The sequence below is a fragment of the Crotalus tigris genome, unplaced genomic scaffold (assembly GCF_016545835.1).
Source record: "Crotalus tigris isolate CLP2741 ecotype Arizona unplaced genomic scaffold, ASM1654583v1 scf7180000024337.5909745, whole genome shotgun sequence".
Taxonomy (NCBI): domain Eukaryota; kingdom Metazoa; phylum Chordata; class Lepidosauria; order Squamata; family Viperidae; genus Crotalus; species Crotalus tigris.
The window spans coordinates 2,152,006-2,173,412 of record NW_024100507.1 but is presented as its reverse complement, the minus strand read 5'-3'; the positions used below and the strand labels follow the sequence as shown (position 1 = coordinate 2,173,412).

The window sequence follows — 21,407 nt, the reverse complement described above, 5'->3', positions numbered from 1 at the left end:
GGGAATATATTGCACGCAGTGCTTTTTTCATGGAAAAGAAGTTGACCAATTAGGCAACTATTGTAATTGTTATTACGCTGGCTTTGCTGATCAAAAAGCAGTAAAAGGACCGGAACATTTAATTGACAATAGGCAAGATTTCATTTAAAATTCACTAATCTGCATCAAATAGGTGGGTTTTGCAATGGTCTTTCAGTGAAAACCACCTTGAGTACCTAAGTCAGCCTTAAAGTAAGGGAGGAAAACAGAAAAAAGAACAATGAAACATAACTTTCTGGATTCTTCACCAAAAGAGGATAATTATTCTGAGAAAAAGCCTAGTATTTTTCCCTAGGTTGAGATCTTTTTTTCTTAAATGAGCATGTGAATTAAATATCTCCAAATAAATATTGTAAGCATCAGAACACCTATTATTATAACCTAAGCAAGTCTCTTATGAAACATCCTCAGAATTGCGCGTATATCTTTAAGTTTCTTAAAAGATTTCCCAATATCTCCTTCACTGATTGACTTGACACTGTGACTTTTCAAATGCCAATCTAAATCATGTTCTTCAGGATGGCAGGTTTGAAGTGGGGCATTGAAAAACTCTGGTTTCAGCCTCTGGTTAATGGAAGGAACAGACTTCCTTCCATAGAATAGACTGAATAGACTGTCAATTCAGTTACAGTGCTAAATTACAACTAAACCTTAAGACAAAAAGTGAGGGGGGAAGAAAGGGAGAAGGGAGAAGAAAAGTTTGCGGTGCTATCTATTTTTTAAAGTTTTTAAAAGATGATGCTTAACTGGTTCACATCAGGACAATTCCATCACTTTTTTTTAGAAGTAGGAATTGTTGCAAAGAAGCAATCAAGTCTAATATTGTCATTGCATAAAGTATCTTTGCAGAATTCATTCACAAGACTGTATACCTTCCTTGTACCCTTTAGAAAATAATGTTAGCTTAGAACAGCAAGGAGAACAAAACAAAATCATTCACTACGCAAAACATAGAATGACAACTTAGAAGCAATCTTGACAAGAGAGGTTTGTGAAGAAGAAGGGAGAGATGATGTTTGGTGATGGAAAAATATAATCAAAGGAAACCATTATCAACACATGCATCTTTGCCGTCTGAGCTCCATGTTTTCATGCTAGCAGCAGGAAATTAGTAATAATAATAATAATAGTAATAATAATAATAATAATAATAATAATAATAATAATAAAGTTGGAAGGGATCTTGGAGGTCATCAAGTCCAACCCCCTGCTGAGGCAGGAACCCTATACTATTTCGGACAAATGGCTGTCCAATCACTTCTTAAAAACTTCCAGTGTTGGAACATTCACCGCTTCTGGAAGCAAGTTGTTCCACTGGTTAATTGTTCTAACTGTCAGGAAGTCTCTCCATAGTTCTAGGTTGCTTCTCTCCTTGATCAGTTTCCATCCGTTCCTTCTTGTCCTGCCTTCAGGTGCCTTGGAGAATAGCTTGACTTTAAAGGCAGTAAAATGCACATACATGCTGGTGGCTTTTAACTCAAGAGGTGAGTAGCTGAATTGGAAGTGGCAATGGTTTCTATTCAAACTGCTTTAAAAGTAGATCAATTAGTTCTTGATGTGCCACATTTACATTCTCACTGCACAGTTGATAATAAGAGGAGTGTTCCACAAAATGAAAGATTTTGATGGGCAATTTCAGAAATAGTGTGTAATATACCACATTGGAAGGAAAAGGCTGTAGTAGAAAGTAGCCAGATGTGTTGAAAAGAGCCCAGCCTTTCACATTCTTCCAAAAATGTACAGAGGTTGAAGGACGCAGACAATGTCTAATGAGAACTATGGACCATGTTCAGTGCACACCTTTTCATAGGCTACTGGCTTCATGCAACATATCACCATTATATACCAGATAAATAAATCTTTTTCAATTGGAATTATTTTCAATTGTTCAAACTCTTTGAGTTATACACAAAGCCTTTGGGGATTGAAAGTGCAGGGCAGGCTTTGCCAACTGGATGGCCTCCAGATGCAGAAATTCATTTCCTATAATACATAGCTGGTGTGAACATGGCTGAGAATTGGGACGAGGGACCCACATTGGAGAAGACTGGCATAAGGCAAAGGTTACCTGAGGGTCTGTCTTCCCCCAGTTATTTCTAATCCTTCAATCCAGGATGGACATAATCTGGGTCCTGTCAGCTAAGAAATGTCAGCTGGCAGAGATCAGGAAGTGTGTCTTTTCTGCCTGCCCTCTGGAATATTCTCCATTTTGAGATTAGAATGGCCTTTGAGAAGGTCTTGAAGACCAGGTGATGTGCCAGGGCTTACAGTCCTCCTGAGTATGTCTAAGCACTCAATTTCCTGTCTATGTTGACATGTGTGAATTATTGTAGCTTTTGGCTACAATATATATATTGACAAAATTAAAAGAAAAGTGAACACCAGGATAAAAGTAAACAAGACTGTTTAATATAAACAAGCCTGTAGATAAAAAGTCACTAAGCTTTTGTCGGCCAAACTGCCGATGTCGTCAGAGTTGGAGTAAAAGAAGATCTGGGAGCTGGCTTATATAGCCACTTGCCTCTGCGCCCGGCTTCTCAAGTGCGTCATCAGCCCATTGATTGTGTTCGTCCGTAATGCGCTGAGTTGCTCTACACCTGGCAATCTGCCCATGGCCCCGATGGTTGTCTTCCGATCTTCAATCGCTCTTCTGGAGTGCGTGCAGGTGCCTGGGGGGTGGCTGTATATACATACATACATACACGTATGTACATACGTACATACATACATATATATATATATACATACATACATACATACACACACACACACACACACATATCTTATTTTTTCTTTTTGTATTGTGTTGTAACTGGTTAAGTGTTTTTATGAAACCAGAGTCACTGGTTTGAGGTGGGTGGCTATACAAGTTGAATAAATAGACTTCAATAAAAATTTAAGAACATATAGCAATTTTTTAAAAATTAGTAGTTTTACATATCTGGAATTATACCTGAAAACAGAGCTGAATTCGGAAAGCTTCTCTAGGCATTCAGATTATAGAAATGTTTTGGTTTAATTGCCATAGTGTGATATTATAACATAGAATATGTTAATATTTTTCAAATAACTGAACTCAGTAATCACATCAGAACTATATTAATGTAGAAAATGTTGGAGGATAGCCATTTCTGCCTTACACTGAAGATATGCAGTCTTTGTAGCATCAACCAAGACTTTTATTGGAGTCAGTGAATGTGTTGTTGCCTAAAGATTAATGATACATTTACCTTTTTTTATATGGTTAATCCTTCCTCAAAATAAACCTATAAAAAGACTGAAACAAAGGCTAATGAGGATGCATGATTTGCCCAAGGTATCAACACAGGCAAATTAAGTAAGTAACAACTACCACATCTGCTTTGGTCTGCAGTGTTGGGGTTCCATGATTTATTCCTCTTTATGCAGTATGTTAGAAAACCAGGAGGAGTTATCTCCATAAAAACAAGGCCAAACACATGTTAATCTATAAGTACATGTTTTAAAGACTTTGGCAAACTTCCCAGTTTCCTTGGGATTTCAGAAACATTCAAACATTTGGATACAGCCTGGTGGTTCACAGTTGTGAACCTACATAACATTTGATATGCTTTGTTGATTTTTTATAGGCCTCTGAAGGCCTATGACTAGGCCGAGATAACACGAACACATAGAATGAATTTATTAGTGTTGCTTTGCAAGGGTTTGTCAGGCAGTTATAATATTGACAATAATCAAAGAAATTTCGGAGATGTTTCCCTTTGGCACTTCATTCTAGTAGCTATATTCAATCTCAGTCCTCATGTTCAGACCTTGATTCATGAAACCAGCACATCCGCATTGCTTCAGATTTGTTTCAAATAAATTGTTTGCTCTGTTGATAACATTGTAGGGCACCTTGTGTGTCTGATTAAGGCCACGAGATAAATGGTTCATCCTTTTACTTAACCTAACAGTGATTTCCAGAGTAAATTAACCCAGAACTCTGAGATTACAAAGAGTAATGGAGAAGTGAATATGGGTGGGCATGGATGGCATTGTTATAATTAGAACATTATAAATCATAGACTTGATCCTCAAATCATAAAAGAGACAACTGGGGTTAAGTTGAAGTGATCATACCATTCCTACTCATGTCAAAGTCTACAAGAGAGCATTCGGCCACATTTCAATCAAGCTTATTAAATTGGCCCAGTCTCGATTCATTTTTTATTAGTTTATCAGAATGTAAAATACAAAGGAAAATGAAACTAATGAGAAAATAGGGGAGCAAAAAGAGAAGAGGAGAAAGTGTAGGATAAGAAAAGAGGGAGGGGGGAAAGCATTGACTCTGACTCTTTTTAGCACAGTAGAAAATAATAACATTACAGCCTCAACTTTTTCTTTTACACAGTAATATATACTAGCCATTTCTAAAACAACAAACCCATCTATATGAGTATGGCTGAAAATCATCCTGATTTTCAGATTTATGCTATCCGGATAGGGACTCCTAAGTGCAGGCAGAAACACTTGATAAGTGCAGCAGCAGCAACACTTTAAGAGCACAGAGTGTTTTGCTCCCAGTCCTATTCCTGGTTGGCTTTTCTTCGGCCAACTTTAATATCCAATAGCAAGGGATGCATATAATGCAATGTAACGCCAAGATCAAGGATCAAGAATGACATGTAGAGGTACTTCTGAATAGTTTATTGTTGTTCACCTATAGACAGAAATCTTGCCAGAGTAAAGCAACTAGTTGCAAAGCTATTGGTATACTCTGTAAACTGCTAGGAAAGGGCCGTCTTTGCCTTCTTCCTGTCTACCAAACATTCCAAGCTTTGCTGCCTCTTTGGAGTCCTTCTGGGACTCCAGACTACATTCCGCCACAGATAACTACATTCTATTTCACCTTTATTCTGAACCCACCTTCTGTTTTCTGAAAAAAAGGGAGGGGAGTGTCTAACTGATATGATTTTTTTTTTGTAAAACAGAGAACAATATTAGTAATGCTCTCCCCCCTCCCCCCAAGGTTGGCTTCCTGGTTGAAATTCAAGTTATAAATTCAACCAGAGGCAAGTGAAGAAATGATGCTATTTACAGTCTTCAGAAACTGAAATATTGAGACCTAACTCAGTTTTGTGGACAGTAAAAGCAACACTGGCTGATAACTGCCCTTAGGGTATTCTTTAGATATTTTTATAGCTGATGTCCTCTGAAAGCAGTGCTTTTTTTCTAAAAAAAAAAAAAAAAAAAGTGCTGGAACTCACACACATCATAGAACCCGCCTTGCCTACCCTATAAGGTTTCATCCAAAAAAGGTGCCGGAACTCCATTCTGGGCGTTCTATGAGAAAAAAAGCCCTGTCTGAAAGTAATGTGTAATGTGTAGAGTGTAGAGAGAAGACTGATGGGAGAGGGAAGATCTATTGTCAAGACAATGAATTAGACCAAAGTGGAGGGGGGGATTATGAAAATGCCTCAAATAGCTACCCTCCCAATTCACATGCATATAATAGAGGGAGATGCAGAAGCACAATTACAGCATTCTGGTAATGTATCCAATCTAAATAAAAATAGTTTTTAGACTTTCATGGAGTCTATTTCTTGTTTTTTTCTGCCCCACAAGGCTGACAAAGCAGGATAAAAAGGTGATAGATTGATACATATGTAAATGTGTAAATCCATCCAAGTGATGCCATTGCACTTTTCAGAAAGCATGTTGAAAGCTTTTGTGAACAGTGTTACGCTGAACATTGCTCTGCAGGTCAAAAGCCTCTCAGGCAGCAGCTCTGGGAAAAACCCCAATGGGGATCCCCAGGAATTGGGACCAGCCTTGAGTGAATGAGAACAGAAAAAAAAGAAAAGACTGAACAGTCATAGCAGACCCCAAACTATGATCTCCCTCATGTATTCACTGAAATTTCAATCTGACTAGGGGGTCTGTTTAACACAAAGCAGGTTAAGAGAACTTGAGGGATAGATGTGCACTGGGAAAATGGCACAGGAGGGAAGGATTAAGATTCTGAAGGTTTAAGATTCTTTGTTTTTAGGGCAATATCTCTCAATTCTCAAAGCGGATCCATATAGTTGTTACTCAGAGAAACTAAAATTTCAGGGAAAGCTCATTAAGGAACTCTCTGAGGATATGACCACTCTCAGAACTTCAGGCTTCCTTCTGATCTGCTTCCTAAATTTAAGCAAGTTGCTCTGAAGAAGTCTTTCAAGGGCAGAACAGAGGCCTGACTCATTCATAACCATAGTAGGAAAGACAATAGTGCCAGAAGAAGTGGGGGGGGGGAAATCTTCAAGTGAAGATGTAGTAACTCTGATTGGCAGCTAGACCCCAAAGCAACTGTTTTAATTTCCAGGCAGGGTGTTGTATGCACATGCAGGAAGCCCCGGCTTGCAAAATGAAGACGTTCGTCTGTGAGATTTTTTTTCTCCAATTTTCCTTGCTCCAATACAATTGTCTTTTCTTTTTATATCTTGCGTGCGTCGTTGCTGGCGTTGCCTTTGTAGTGGTGCAGCCTCGTCTTTCCTACAGGAGCAATGTTGCCAGGGAGAGGCACCCGGCACCTTATGGTAATTAAAACCTTTATAGAGCATGCATATTTTAATTATGACTTGTTTTAATGTTGAAAGTATTGACTCAGGCTGCCCACATGAGACACAGCCACACATTCCATCCGGGCCAGCAATGACGGCCAGTGCATTCCTCAAGAGTCCCAAATATTAAACAGACATGCACTCGTGTTGAGCCCTGTCTGGTCTAAATATATATAAACCAGGAAGTATAATGGGGCGGGTGGGGGGTGTCAGAGAGGTGGGAATCAACTTCCATATGTTGGAAAGTTAACCCAAAGCTTTAGATTAAGTGGCAAAACAGTGGCTGCAACAGAGAGAAAAACATCTGATGGTTGTAGACTTTGACTAGAAAATAATATGCCTTTGTTAAGGGACAAACAGGAATAGGTTTTTCACTAGCATGGCCTTCAGTTCTGTTACTCAGAGGGATTCAAATGCTCTCAAGTTTCAGCCTGCACAAAGGCAACTTTCTAAGCTCTGCAGAGTTTTCATCAGTGGCAAGGATGTTCAAAAAAACCCAGAAATGCCCTAGAGAAAACAAAAGGTATAGACAGGGTGGAAATATCTCAGCTTGAAAAGTAACCTGATAGGGGCAAACCTAGACGAAATAATAGCAAGATTTCAAAGAATGGAAAAGTTCCCTGCCTCTGCCATAATCCATTCCTCTCTTTCATAGGTTACTGTTGGATAATGCCACTCAGAGTCAATAGTGGTCGGGTATCTGCAGGGTATGGTTAAAAAAAATCAAGACGGTAACTACAATGATATAATTATTCATTCCTTCATCTCAGCTGACACCTTGGTTTTATTTTATTTTTTTACCAAATCCCCTGGACATCCCAGACTCCAAAAATTCTCCATGGAGAATGGACAAATGAACCCAATGGCCAATTATAATTTCTTTCCACCGTACATCTTTGTTCGGTCGTCTTCTGACCATTTCTATAAACCAGGAAAGGCAAAGGCCAAGCAAACCTATTTGCAACCTCACCTAATTTCACACTGGCCCTTCTTATGAAATCAAGTGATGTCTTCATCAGCTGCTGATAGAAAATTAAGTGAGAGGTGTTGCTTGCACCACCCCTTTGCTGGCATGGAAGAGTTTTAGCTGCTGTGTTCAAAAGAATTCTGCACCCTACTTAAATTGTATTTATAGGGATATAGCTGCAGTATACATTATAACAAACATTTCGGTACCACAGGTAGTCTTCGACTTATGACCACAGCTGAGCCCAAAATTTCCATTGCTAAGCAAGACAGTTGTTAAGTGATTTTTGCCCCATTTATGACCTTTTTTGCCACAGTTGTTAAGTGAATCACTGCAATTGTTCAGTTAGTAACATGGTTGTTAAGTGAATTGGGCTTCCCCATTGACTTTGCTTGTCAGAAGGTCAGACACCGCAACTTTCACCTATATGAACCAGTTGCCAAGCATCTGAATTTTGATCACCTGACCGTGGGGATGCTGCAATGGTTTAAGTGTGAAAACCGGTCGTAAGTCACTATTTCCAATGCCGTTGTAACTTTGAATGGTCACTAAATGAATTGTTGTAAATCGAGGACTACCCGTAGCCAGAGTATACATTATAATGAACATTTCAAAACTACCAGATAATTGAAAAACATTGTGTGGTGCTTAGGAATCCCTCTTATTACTAACCATTTCTCCTGATGTATAGGCAGTCCCATTCAATGCACAATTCTCCTTAATAGCCCCTTATTGCTCTGGAAATTTCCACTCAAACTTAGGGTAAACAAAGGAACAGAAGACTGACAAAAAAAGACAGGGTTTGGGTTTTTTTCCCCCTAAATAAATGTCTTTGTCTCTTAGCAACAATTCAATGGGCAATACCAAACTAGCCTTGACTGCAAATATTTGTATTCTGAATGTATTTTTTAAAAAATCTTCCTCCTTCTTGCTGTTGTTGCAATCCTAGCCTGAATGTCTCCTGTGACTTCTGTGCAAGTTTCAGCACACATCTGATGGGGTGGGCATAGCAGCAAGCAAATGGACTGCTTGTCACCTGATTCTTGAGATGCCAGCAACGAGCTAAGCAGATTCCTGGAATGAGAATGCTGCTCCAAATTGGGGTAAATGTTTAACTGGGATTTGTGAATGCTGTGGCTTTCGAACTGGTTTATTCTTAACCCAGTCTCCGCTTTCTTTATGGTCACTTTCATGATTGCGGGCATGAAGGAGTGAAGGAAGCACAGTAAGTAGCTCTATATTCCATGTTGTTGAGACTATTACATCTATAAATTGGATGGAAGACCAATGTGTTTTTCTTTTTCTGTTGATATTCTGTATAAAAACAGAGACACAACTAGGGGATCAATTGAGTGTTAACATTATCCCGGGAGTAAGAAGAAGATAAATGGCTTAGCCGAAAAGAAATACAGAAGGAGAACTCACAGTTGCCTGACAGTAAAACCTGAAGTTATTATTTAGCTTTCTTAGCCTCTGTAGTTTTAGCCAATTGGGCCCTATGTACAAAAGCAGTTATAGGTTCAGAGTGTGTGGGGAAGAAAGAGAGTAGCCCTGAAAAACCTGATTGTAAAGAATGTGTTTCGCCCCTCGAAATCAGTATTCTCAGACTGCCTCATCTGAGAACTATTGGTATATGAAAGCCACATGAGTTTTAAAAGATTCATAATCAGGAGCACACAGGAAATCTAATCTAATAAAAGAGAAGCAATCACATTGAATTTGATTTGATGCTAAAACAGGAGTTTTGAGTGAAGGAAGGAGGGAGGGAGGGAGGGAGGGATCTTAATGGCACCCTAACATTTTCCATATGTGTTCCTCTATAGGTATTTTTCTAAGGACGAAAAATGTTCCATTGCTCGTGAACTCTCTCATTCTTTCTTTGGTTGGGTCGAATAATAAATACAGCCCCTCCAGGAAAGACTCTAGAGAAACATTCTCCCCAGGGTTATGCTTATTTGGAGAATAAGGAGGAGGATATCTGAGGAGAAATGGCCCCAGAAGATAGGTATTCACAAAGAGGTCAAGGTAAAGGTCAATGATGATTAAGAACGCTGAAGGAAAACTCCACCAGTAGCAATAATGGTTAGTAATACAGTAGAATTAATATGGAATTACAGTAAATAAGAATTGCTAGAAAATTCTTCATCTATTATATGAATAGTGTCTTTGTGTATAGTGCCATTGCGTTGTATCTTTGCTCTGACATGATACTACTGCATGCTTTCCGTAGCAGTATTTTTATTTGAGTAATACTGTGAAGCACATAAGTATGTTCTATTTTCATTTGGAGAGGCTGACCCACAGGTTCTGTTCAATTATATGACTTAGTCATAGGGTGACTTTTCAAGCACAAATGGCAAATAATTACTGAGAACAACATTTATAGAGCTTGTACTCTTCAAGCAAAGGTTGATCTAAAGCTTTCAGCAGTTTTTCCTCCTGGTTGGGCCTGCTGGGAGTTGTAGTTCAGCAACAACTAGAAAGCCCACAGCTTTTTCGGTATTGCATTAAAATATATTTTCAGGGATCTCCTTCATAACATGTTCAGAATGATGACCCTTCCCCGGGCAAAGTACATTAGAGCAGTGTCTGAGAATTTTCAGAATTTTCAGAATTTACCTATCTTGATCCAAAGAATGGCCAAGCTGAAGAAGTTTCTTGGATGAGAAGCAAAACGTCTTCAAGGAAAAACAAAGAAAGTCCAGTTGCTTTATGAAAAAGCACCTTCGGGGCAACCATGTCCTGGATGACTGAGAATCTCCATAGACATTCTATCCTATCTTGACTTTTTGATTTCCTACCTTCTATAGAAGTCTTTCTGCAGTTACTTGCTTATCTAGGAATTCTAACAAGTCTGCTTCAAAATATCTGAGTACTTTTTAAGCTTCTTGGTTTTCTTTCACTGTGCATGCTGAGTTCTTATAGCCTACTTTGTTGGGCTTCATCATTGCCAGAACCCACAGACCATGTTCCTCATGTTGCACATTGCTGAACTAGTCAACTTCAATGGAGGAGGAGCTAGGCATGGCATGCTGCCAATTACATCATCATTTGCGGCAGATGATGATGTAATCTCTTGTGCACCATGCAGCACTCAGCTTTTGTGCATCAGAATAACATCTGCCTCCACCTTTTCCACCCTGACAGATGGGACACAGCTGGTCATGGTCAATGGACATTTCCTTGCCCTTGCTGGTCTTCGGATTGAAATTTCTGAGAAATTTCCAAGGAAGGCTTTTTCAGGAGACCATTTGAAAATAAACGAATTAGGGATATTAAGACTCCTAAGTGAGATGGAAGGATTTCTAGACAGGCTTCCTAGACAGATTTCTAAGCAGCCTTCTCTTTTGAAATGGCTTTTATTCTTAAATTGCTGCACATGTCAGAATGAGACAAAGTATAATAAAACAGTCAGATTTTCCCACTTAAAAGTCATGGCTACCATAATTATGGGAAATTTGAAAAGCCATTGCTTCTTCAAATAAGGGTAAGGCTTTGTTATTATTCACTCTTGTTTGTCCTCTCCTAAATACCATCGGGGCAGGCAAGGAGAGAAGATCTTTGTAGGCTATAGCTCATTTTCACAGTAACAAAAAAGATCCAATAAAACTCTGAGACAGGTTGTAGACATGATCTAGGTGTCCATTCCTTTGGGGAGCTAGTCTGAAGCAAAGCATGATGGAGAAGGGATTATTTTCAATTGTTTTCAGTGCATCCCCCCCCCCCTTTAAGTCTTATTTTCTTCTCTACTCATATTTCTGGTCACAGCTTTCTACGTGCCTGAGGCAGAAGCACTTGGTGCGTACTTATGAGCATTTCTGAGAGCAGGAATTCAATCTCAGCAAGACTGAGCAGAACAGGTTTTATAACTGGAACAGAAAGGAAATACGTTCCTACGTTCTAGGAATAGGCAAAGCTTAGGACTTAGCCAATCACATCCTACCAGAAGAGTAAAGAAAGGGTATGTTCCACGCATGTGTGAAGAAGAAGAAGAAGAAGAAGAAGAAGAAGAAGAAGAAGAAGAAGAAGAAGAAGAAGAAGAAGAAGAAGAAGAAGAAGAAGAAGAAGAAGAAGAAGAAGAAGAAGAGCAGAATGAAGTGACCTCAGAGCAGCCATCCCTTAGGCAAAGAGTAGGCAGAGTGATGGATAAAGAAAGGCACAGATGCTTAATTTATGGCCCTTTATGGTTAGTCATAAGGTGATGAAGTATCAACACCATTGAAACTGTAACACTAATAACATGGTCCATACAGAATTATGAGCAGAGATGTAGACCGTATTGGTAAGGGGTCACCCATACAGTATAAGTGCTTGATCTTGCTACACTAATTCTTTCTTTAAATTTTAATATTGTCCTTTTTCCTATCAGTGACCCAGTTTATACATATAGGAAAATAAGGTAACAGTTAAATCAGGAGTAGATATCCTGAAAACCCCCCAAACCCTCATGTTATCCTCAGACCTTTTCTTAGTGACCCCATGTCCCATCCAGCCATTTTTTGTTAGAAATAATAGCATTTTATCCTGATACTTAAAAAGAAAAAAAAAGACATCGGTCCTAAGGTAAGCTTCCTATACAAGTAATCTTTGATTTATGAGCACAACTGAACTCAACATTTCCATTGCTAAGCAAGACAATTGTTAAATGAGTTTCCCCCCATTTTACGACCTTTCTTGCCATAGTTGTTAAATGAATCACTGCAGTTGTCAAGATAGTAACATGGTTGTTAAGGGAATTTGGCTTCCACATTGACTTTGCTTGTGATCACATGACTCCCAGGCACTGCAACTGACATAAATACAAGCCAGTTGCCAAGAGTCTGAATTTTGATCACATGACCATGGGGATGCTGCAATGGTCCTAAGTGTGAAAAACAGTCACAAGTCACTTTTTTCAGTGCCGTTGTAACTTTGAATAACCACTAAAAGAATGGTTGTAAGGAGAAAAAAACAACAACAGAAAATCTTGGCTTAGTTCACTTTGCAGCATCTATCTTCTGTGGGTCTTGCTTTCCTCCAGATGGGAAATGTGATTGCTTCTATAGCTATCAAAACTTGCCATTTTCAATTGCGGAAGCATCTTGTGGCTATAAAGGTGGGCTACTGGTGAAATAACTATGGCCTTAGCACTGTTTACAGTCAAAAGAACCCCACACTTTGTACTCAAAAAAATAGCACAGGGAGCTCAGTCTATGAAAGAGCAATAAGAGGGATACCTGACATTCCATCAGCATGGAATGGTGCCAACCACATAATTGCCTCAAGATCCTAGGACTTCTCCCAGCCACATGGATAGACAAGGCCTGTGTCAGACTGCAAACTGAGATCATATTGCTCTTATGTTCCCTGCAGGGCCTAGCTGCTTTTAAGGCGAGCATACACATTAACCACTACCAGTAACATCGGAGCTGTGAGCACCAACTTGCTGAAGGAGGCCAAGGTTATGTCTAGCCTAGCCTTCCTTAACCTTTTGCCCTGCAGCTGCATTGGATTACTTTGTCCAGATTCTCAGCCACAGCAGCCAAAGTGGCTGGGAATTCTGAGCGCTGAGTCCAAGACATCTGGATGGCGCCAGATTGGAGAGAGCTATTCTAGTACAAAACACTCTCCCCACCACTGGTTATCCAGATGCTTCAGTTACACTAGAATTGAATCTACTGATTTCACAACACCAGGGAGAGAATCAACTCTTTTTTTTTTTGAAAGCAGCAAGAATAATTCAAGTCCTCACTTCCTCGCATTCTATACAAAGAGAAATAATTTTGTCAAATAATAGGAAAACAAGGTAGTGCCTCTTTGTCTCTTTCCTAATTATTCCTTTTAAATAATGTTTTGTCCCAGACAGTGAATAGTAACTATATTTGTAAATGGATTTTACTAGGATTATTGCAAAACACAGCTTCAAGCTTTGGAAAATTAACATCACCACTCATTTATTTGAACCCTCATCTCTGTAAGCAAACACAGATTTCCATTGGGACAGACTACTGTAGTGGCTTTTTAATAATATGTATTTGATATCCATTAGATGTTTTTGCAAGCCATTCAAACATGTCCTCCTGTTTGTTAAAATCCCTCAAATCATACTATCCACAAAAATGAGATTTTGAAAAATGAATCCCATCAGTTAGGGATGACTTAGTAAGTCCTTAACTTGGAAAGCCTTGCAATGTGTCAAACTAGATCTTCCAGAATTAGAATCAGAAGGCTGCCAAGACTGGGGAAGACTGGTGTAAACAATGAGCTAATCAAGACCCCAGAAATGGGACTCCCCATTAGCCTCTTTGCCTGGGTATATTTAGCTGTTTGAATGCTTGTGATTTGACAAGCAGGTGCAGCCTTATCTAACAAATGGCTGGTAAGATGATCTCACCAGTTAAGCCATATAAGGCCAGGCACAAAATGTCTTCCTCATATTGAGCAACACTGAGAAAATGGACAGAAATGCTTTATTTCAGAAACAGAGTTCATAACTCTGAAACACTGAAGGTAGTCCTCTGCATTTCATTTTAAATTTAGTGGTAGTCATGTATTATTTTTTGAAACTAACTTGATAAAATGACTATAAAATGAGATGACTGCCCTTTGGATTGGATATTCCCTTATATGGAAGACAAAAACTTGGCAAAATCTTCAGCCTGAAAGATTCATTTAATGTATAATATAATAGAGTATGCCAAAATTTGAACCTCTAAAGCTGTTTGGAAGTATTTAGTGCTTTAAACAAGCTTGCCTGGAAAGTACACAGCCATGTTAATTTAGCAGAAGCAACTTTGATTTTGATACTCTGGATTTCATGGAGGATCATATAACCTGGACAAAACAGATTATTTTGTCCAGCTGATGAAAAGGTGTCCTATTAATAGCAACCATTTACCTATAAAAATTTGTGCCCCATGAAAAATATATCCCTTGTGCACACATACTCGCAAAATGGGGAGACTCCAAGCCTTCAAATAAGTAAACATGGCTATATATATATATATATATATATATATATATATATATAATATATATATATATATATATATATATATATAATATATATATATATATATATATATATATATATATATATTATAATATATATATATATATGATTAAAAAGGTTAAAAATGTGAATCCTAGGGATATTCATAATAAAATATAAAAATGAACACTAGGGTAATAAAAACTAAAGAAGTTTTTAATGAGTTAAAACTATAAAAGTTTTAAAAAGCGCCAAGCTTTCGCCGTCACCTGCCGGCATCCTCAGGGCTGGCGTGCCAGAGAATGAGAAGGTCTTTTTATAGGCGTGCCGAGGTTTGCACTCGGCTCCTTGATCTTGTTATGGGGCCTGATTGGTTCAGCCGTGTGTAGTTGGCCTGCGCTTTTTTTCTCTTCTTAGTTGTATTTTTATCCTCGTCCGTCTCCAGTTCTCCCAACCTCAGATTAGCTGAATGGCAATTCCAGTTATTTCGGTTGCTTTCATGTTCCGATCTCCCCTCAGGCTTGGGTGGTGGTGGACGTTCCAAGTTCCTTTCTCCGCCCCGTTCTGTCCGGTTGCTACTTTTAGAGTCCCATATATTTCCGGTCTCAATGCTTTCGTTTTTTAATATGTTTATCATCCTGGTAATCCCGTAAATTGTTACGAGTCTGGTATAGCGTGGGGGGGTATTCCGCATGGTGGAGGGGTCGTCTCTTGTTCGTTGTCATGCCCAGCTGTCTCGCACGTGTCTTACTCCGAGTGCTCAATCCTGGGGGTGTGTGCACAGTCATCGGGGCGCGTCCCTCCTGGTTACCGTGTTCTTCCTTAGTTCTCCCCTTTTTTACCTTGTTGGAAGCGCTCGCGTATGTTCTATGGGAGTCCTCAGGATCGTCAGGTAGGGGGTATGATAGCTCGATCTCTCGCCCCCTGCCGCTCTCCGACTTTCCTTCCTCCTCTCCAACGGTATGTAGGGGTTCATCATCAACCACCTCCCGTGGTTTGTCCTCATAGGAGCTGATCGTTCCAGCTACATGGGGAGGTTTTCTCCTCCTTTCCCGACCAGCTGTGGTGTTTCTTTTGGTGTGTAGGCAGGCCATGCGGAGGAATCACCAAACGCAATGGCCTGCCTACACACCAAAAGAAACACCACAGCTGGTCGGGAAAGGAGGAGAAAACCTCCCCATGTAGCTGGAATGATCAGCTCCTATGAGGACAAACCACGGGAGGTGGTTGATGATGAACCCCTACATACCGTTGGAGAGGAGGAAGGAAAGTCGGAGAGCGGCAGGGGGCGAGAGATCGAGCTATCATACCCCCTACCTGACGATCCTGAGGACTCCCATAGAACATACGCGAGCGCTTCCAACAAGGTAAAAAAGGGGAGAACTAAGGAAGAACACGGTAACCAGGAGGGACGCGCCCCGATGACTGTGCACACACCCCCAGGATTGAGCACTCGGAGTAAGACACGTGCGAGACAGCTGGGCATGACAACGAACAAGAGACGACCCCTCCACCATGCGGAATACCCCCCCACGCTATACCAGACTCGTAACAATTTACGGGATTACCAGGATGATAAACATATTAAAACCGAAAGCATTGAGACCGGAAATATATGGACTCTAAAAGTAGCAACCGGACAGAACGGGGCGGAGAAAGGAACTTGGAACGTCCACCACCACCCAAGCCTGAGGGGAGATCGGAACATGAAAGCAACCGAAATAACTGGAATTGCCATTCAGCTAATCTGAGGTTGGGAGAACTGGAGACGGACGAGGATAAAATACAACTAAGAAGAGAAAAAAAGCGCAGGCCAACTACACACGGCTGAACCAATCAGGCCCCATAACAAGATCAAGGAGCCGAGTGCAAACCTCGGCACGCCTATAAAAAGACCTTCTCATTCTCTGGCACGCCAGCCCTGAGGATGCCGGCAGGTGACGGCGAAAGCTTGGCGCTTTTTAAAACTTTTATAGTTTTAACTCATTAAAAAACTTCTTTAGTTTTTATTACCCTAGTGTTCATTTTTATATTTTTTTATATATATATATATATATATATATATATATATATATATATATATATATATATATATATAATCATTGATAGAAAAATCCTTCTTGACATCATATATGGCACTGCAAATTTTTCTCATTCATTCTTTGATAATATTTGCCCATCTTTCAACACATCCTTTAAAATATCTTTCAGACAAACTTGTCAAACATGTTCCATGATATCTGGTGACAAGGCTGTCAAAAATAGAAGAGGAAAATGAAACATAGATTAGATCTACAGTATCTAACTGCCCTGTGTCAGTCAGTAATGCACTGTTCTGTCCTGTGTGTATCTCCCTTGAAATTATAGCTGAATACCAAGTCATACCAGCATAGCATATACTTTTGAACTGGTGATGCTTATATTGGCTGATAACTTCTCAGCTACTCCCACTGTTTTTATCAGCTGCATTTTATTTAATCATGTAAGAAATCCAAAAGGCTTATATTTAGACAGATTCTGGGCCTGAGGGTAACATAGTAGTGAGAGTAATTAATAGTAGTAGAGTGTAGATTGTATCTGAAAGCTACAGAGGCTATTTATGGATTGAGATGTAGCAGATTGACTGGAGTATGATCTGTGGAGACATTAGCTACCTTGACAGGCTAAAGCATCTTTTACTACCTGTGGCAGATATACTATTAGAACCTCTCCATCGACAGATAAAACTTGTTTGGATGTTGAACAATGCATGTGGGAGAGCTTCTGAACACTGGAAACTTCACCTAGTGCAGAATACAAATCGATCATAGGAGATTAAGACCAGATTCAGAGAAGACCAGAGGAGGGAAAGCTTGCTGAGTTTCAAGCAGCTAGAAAAATTGCTACTCTTCTCTGAATCTGGTCTTAATGCAAATGGGATCCTGAAAGAATTCTGCATCCCTGTAAACTGGCCCAAATAGTGTTTGCTTTAGTAGCCTGCCTGACCTTCCCAACAAACCCCAGAAATTAGGCAGAATCCTTATCTTGGGAATTCCCTTTCAGAGAAGCTTGCATGATACAATGTTTTTTTTTTAAAAAAAATGACCATGGGAAAATATTTCTTTTTGCTCCTCTTCCCTTTCTTCTACTTTGTCTTCTGTGCAATCCTGTATACATACATCTAAGGTTACATCTTGCAACTCATGGGCATGTTTGAGCAGACATGTAGACATTGATATTGCTGGTATTTTTGCTTCCCTCGGCTTTGGTTTGTCCCTTTTATGGTAGCTTGGGATTTATCTATTAATTCATCTCAATTTTCTTTTTCTGTGACTGGATCAAATTGTCCCATGTCATCTATCAGTACTTGATTTGGAAATGTATGATGATGGTGCTCCAGAGATGAAAACCAGATTTAGTTGAGGAATCACCAATTGGTGATGGGGTGGGGTGGGATGAGGTGAGGGCATCAGTTTGGTACTTAAGATATTTCTTGAAATGGCCAAGAGATTGTTGCTTTGTCTGACTCATGTGAGTTATAATGTACTAGACTATCCCTTACAGGAAAATATATTCAGTAAATAGAGGTGTCAAATTTTTATGTGACACAAATATGGAATGTAGTAGGAGAATTAGAGAATGCATTCTCCATTTCCATTTATTGTACTTTGTAGTTTCATTGCTCAGCTATCTCTCAGTACTTTGCTGACCTTGCTTGATGTCAAAAAGTTCTCAAATGGCACACCACTGGGACATATGGAGGCTGCAAGCTAGATTGGCAAAAATAAAAAAAAACCAGGACAATGAGAAAACACTTCTGTATGGTTGATGAAAAAAATTCGACACAACAGTGGTGTTTGAACTTAATTTGAAGGTGCTCAAAGCTTTTGAGTCTTACTGTCTACTTCTGTCCGATTGGTAAACTCAGTTTGAATATTGAATCATGCAGAAAAGATGACAGATTTTGGTGCTTTGATGCCATACATGCATGTACAAAACCCTGTAGAAAGGCAGTTTTCTTCATGTCATACATGTGATTATAGCCTTATTATTGTTACTGATGCTGCTGTTTATCAAGGTACACCTGCAGAAGTTGATTTATAAAATAATATTGTCCAAATATTTTGAGACTCACTGTGCTGCATTTTACATACCAGTCTCTTCAAAACATTGAAGAAGTTGCTTTTTCATTTTCTAAAGAGAACTTTAGATGTATATTATTATGCATGCATTTGCATTCTGTTTATCTTAATCTGTGATGTGCTGTTGTGGTGCTGAAAGGATAGCGCCTATTCTTAAAACAGTTGTCAGGGCTTTAAAAAAAACAAAACCGATGCCCCCAAAACTCTGTTGAGCCCAGGAGGAATTCAGTTCTCATTTATTTGTTGAAATATACTGAATCTGTATTATAACTTCAGAAAACGATACAGATGGTTCTCTGCCAAGGTGATTTTCTTTGCACTGTTTTATTATGTAATGCAATTGCATTTATAAGAAAGATTAAATTTAATAAGGTCCAAATTCCCATTTCTTCAATAAAAGATGTACTTAACTTGCTATGACATTTTGAGAACATTTTTAAAAACTGTCTCTCCCATATCAAAAATCATCTTCCACTGATATATTAGCTTTCAATGGGCGGGGATGTTTTCTCTAGGCTATGATCAATTCTTGATTCAAAAATGCAATTCTAATGTATATTTTTAATATTACTTGGAGAAAATGCGTATAATGTAAATGCAATTTTTGGGTCATTTTGAATATAACAGAAATATGTCATAGTTAAAATGAAAACAAAGCCCTTAAATTTTATAGTGCAAGAATAGTTCTATAAGTAGCTCTGTAAACTCTGTATTATTTGCTAACAATGATATACATCTGTTGAGTTTTGAGCAGTGTAGTTTAAGCCTAGGTTGCATTGTTAAATTTTACTAAACCGTTACAGATAGTCCTCAACTTAGACCACAAATGAGCCCAAAATTTCTGTTACTGAGCAAGACAGTTAAATGAATTTTGCTCCATTTTACAATCTTTCTTGCCATAGTTGTTAAGTGAATCATTGCAGCTGTTAGGTTAGTAACACAGATGTTGAGTAAATCTGGCTTCCCCATTGACTTTGCTTCTCAGAGGTTCACAGAAGGTAATGACATAATCTCGGGACACTGCAACTGTCGTAAATATGAGCCAGTTGCCAAGCATCTGAATTTTGACCATGTAACCACAGGGATGCTCCAATGGTCGTAAGTGTGAAATCCAGTCATAAGTCACTTTTTTCAGTGCTGTTGTAACTTCTAATAGTCACTAAACAAATGGTTGTGAATTGAGGACTACCTGTACAATCAAAATTAGAGTTCTTGACCAACAGAAGCTGCAACTCATAAAAAGGTCATGTGACCAAACACAACTGTAAGGTCAAAAAGACTGTAAAGAGCACATTTAAAAGAGAAAATAAACAATATTCTACCTAATATCCATCCAAGACCCCAGTAATAGCCAGTAGGATTCTTGTGGCTCAAATTACTTTGTTTCCAATGCTGTAGAAGAAAACTCATATAAAACTAGTTCTATTCCTCAAAACATTGGAAATGTTTTGTCCAGTTCCTCTATAATAGCTTTTGACAGTGTTTTGGAATAATTGTATTACATTTATGCTTTTATGATTTTATCTATCACCTTAACCATTGATGCATTAATACAGTGATTTTTGTCATTCTTATTTTTCCAGCATTAATTTTTGTAGTTAATAGATTGCTAAACAGTTTGTGCAGAATGAATGTCATCAGCTACACGTAGCACAAACACTATTTTATGTCAAGTTGACATGAAGTTTCAAAAATTAGAGTTCACAATTAAATATTTCTCCCACCATTTTCCTATTTGTACATGTGAAATGTTGACTAATTGATCATAAAATTGAACAAATGTAAAAACCAATATGGAATATTTGTATGTGGCTTTTGCAATCTAATTATTTTTGTTTGTCATATGATTTATAAACTATGTTAGGATAAAACCTTCCAAGCTGGTTTGTCATATAGTTTAAAGTTTTCATTAAGCAGAGGGGATTAGATTAAAACTAATGGTAGCTAACTGAGCACCATCAACCCATGATTTTATAAACCTACTGAGGAAGAGAGAATTTTCAGGGCTCCATGTTGTCTTTAGCCTGATCTTCTACTCTTAACTTGAAGAGATAATTGTTTTCTTCCTATTTCTCAACTGCTTACCTGCCCTTTTGCCTATTACCTGTCACTTTAGAATTTATTGAATCTAGATCACTTACTTCTACATTTCTTGTGAATCTGTTTTTATTGGCAATTATATGGACAATATTTTCATCTGGGTAGTTTTATGGTAAAGTTTATGAAGAGCTATGCAAATATCTTATTCTGGTTTCCCCTGGATGAAAGAAGAAAGGGATGGGAAAACCTCAAGAAGTAGAAACATAATGTTTCCTGAAAATGAATGTTTTTTTTCCTTACTCTGCTGCTTTTGAAAAAGTTGAAACTCAAGATCTGGAGTACAGGATAGCCCTTGACTTATTACCACAATTGGGGTGAGAATTTCAGTTGCTGGTCACTTAGCAAGTCATTACATGACAGAACCCAATTTTGCAATCATTTTTACCACATCCGTTCAGTGAATCATGAGATTAAGTGAATCCAGCTTCACCAATTGACTTTGCTTGTCAGAAGCTAAATGGGAAATTGCAAATCATAATCATGTGGCCACAAGACACGGCAGCCACTGTAAATGTGAGCCAGTTGCCAAGCACCTGAACTGTGATCATGTGACTGCAAAGGGTTGTGACTTCAAGGATGGCCAATAAGTTACTTTTTTTTGAGGCCATTGTAACTTTGGACTACTTTTAAATGAACAGTCATAA

The 21,407-nt window shown here is 38.7% G+C and overlaps 1 protein-coding gene across 3 annotated transcripts in view; it reads left to right on the top strand.

Moving 5' to 3' along the window:
* Nucleotides 1-8,606: 8,606 nt before the first annotated feature.
* The window catches only part of KCNJ16 (potassium inwardly rectifying channel subfamily J member 16), a 42,881-nt gene continuing 30,080 nt past the window's right edge, over nucleotides 8,607-21,407 (top strand). For 2 of the 3 annotated variants that reach the window (XM_039325504.1, XM_039325501.1), the window contains exon 1: nucleotides 8,607-8,797. The gene's annotated coding sequence lies outside the window, so the exon portion shown is untranslated. Of the gene's footprint in view, nucleotides 8,798-9,635; nucleotides 9,655-21,407 lie in introns of those variants that run through there. The other variant, XM_039325502.1, reaches the window with a different exon arrangement.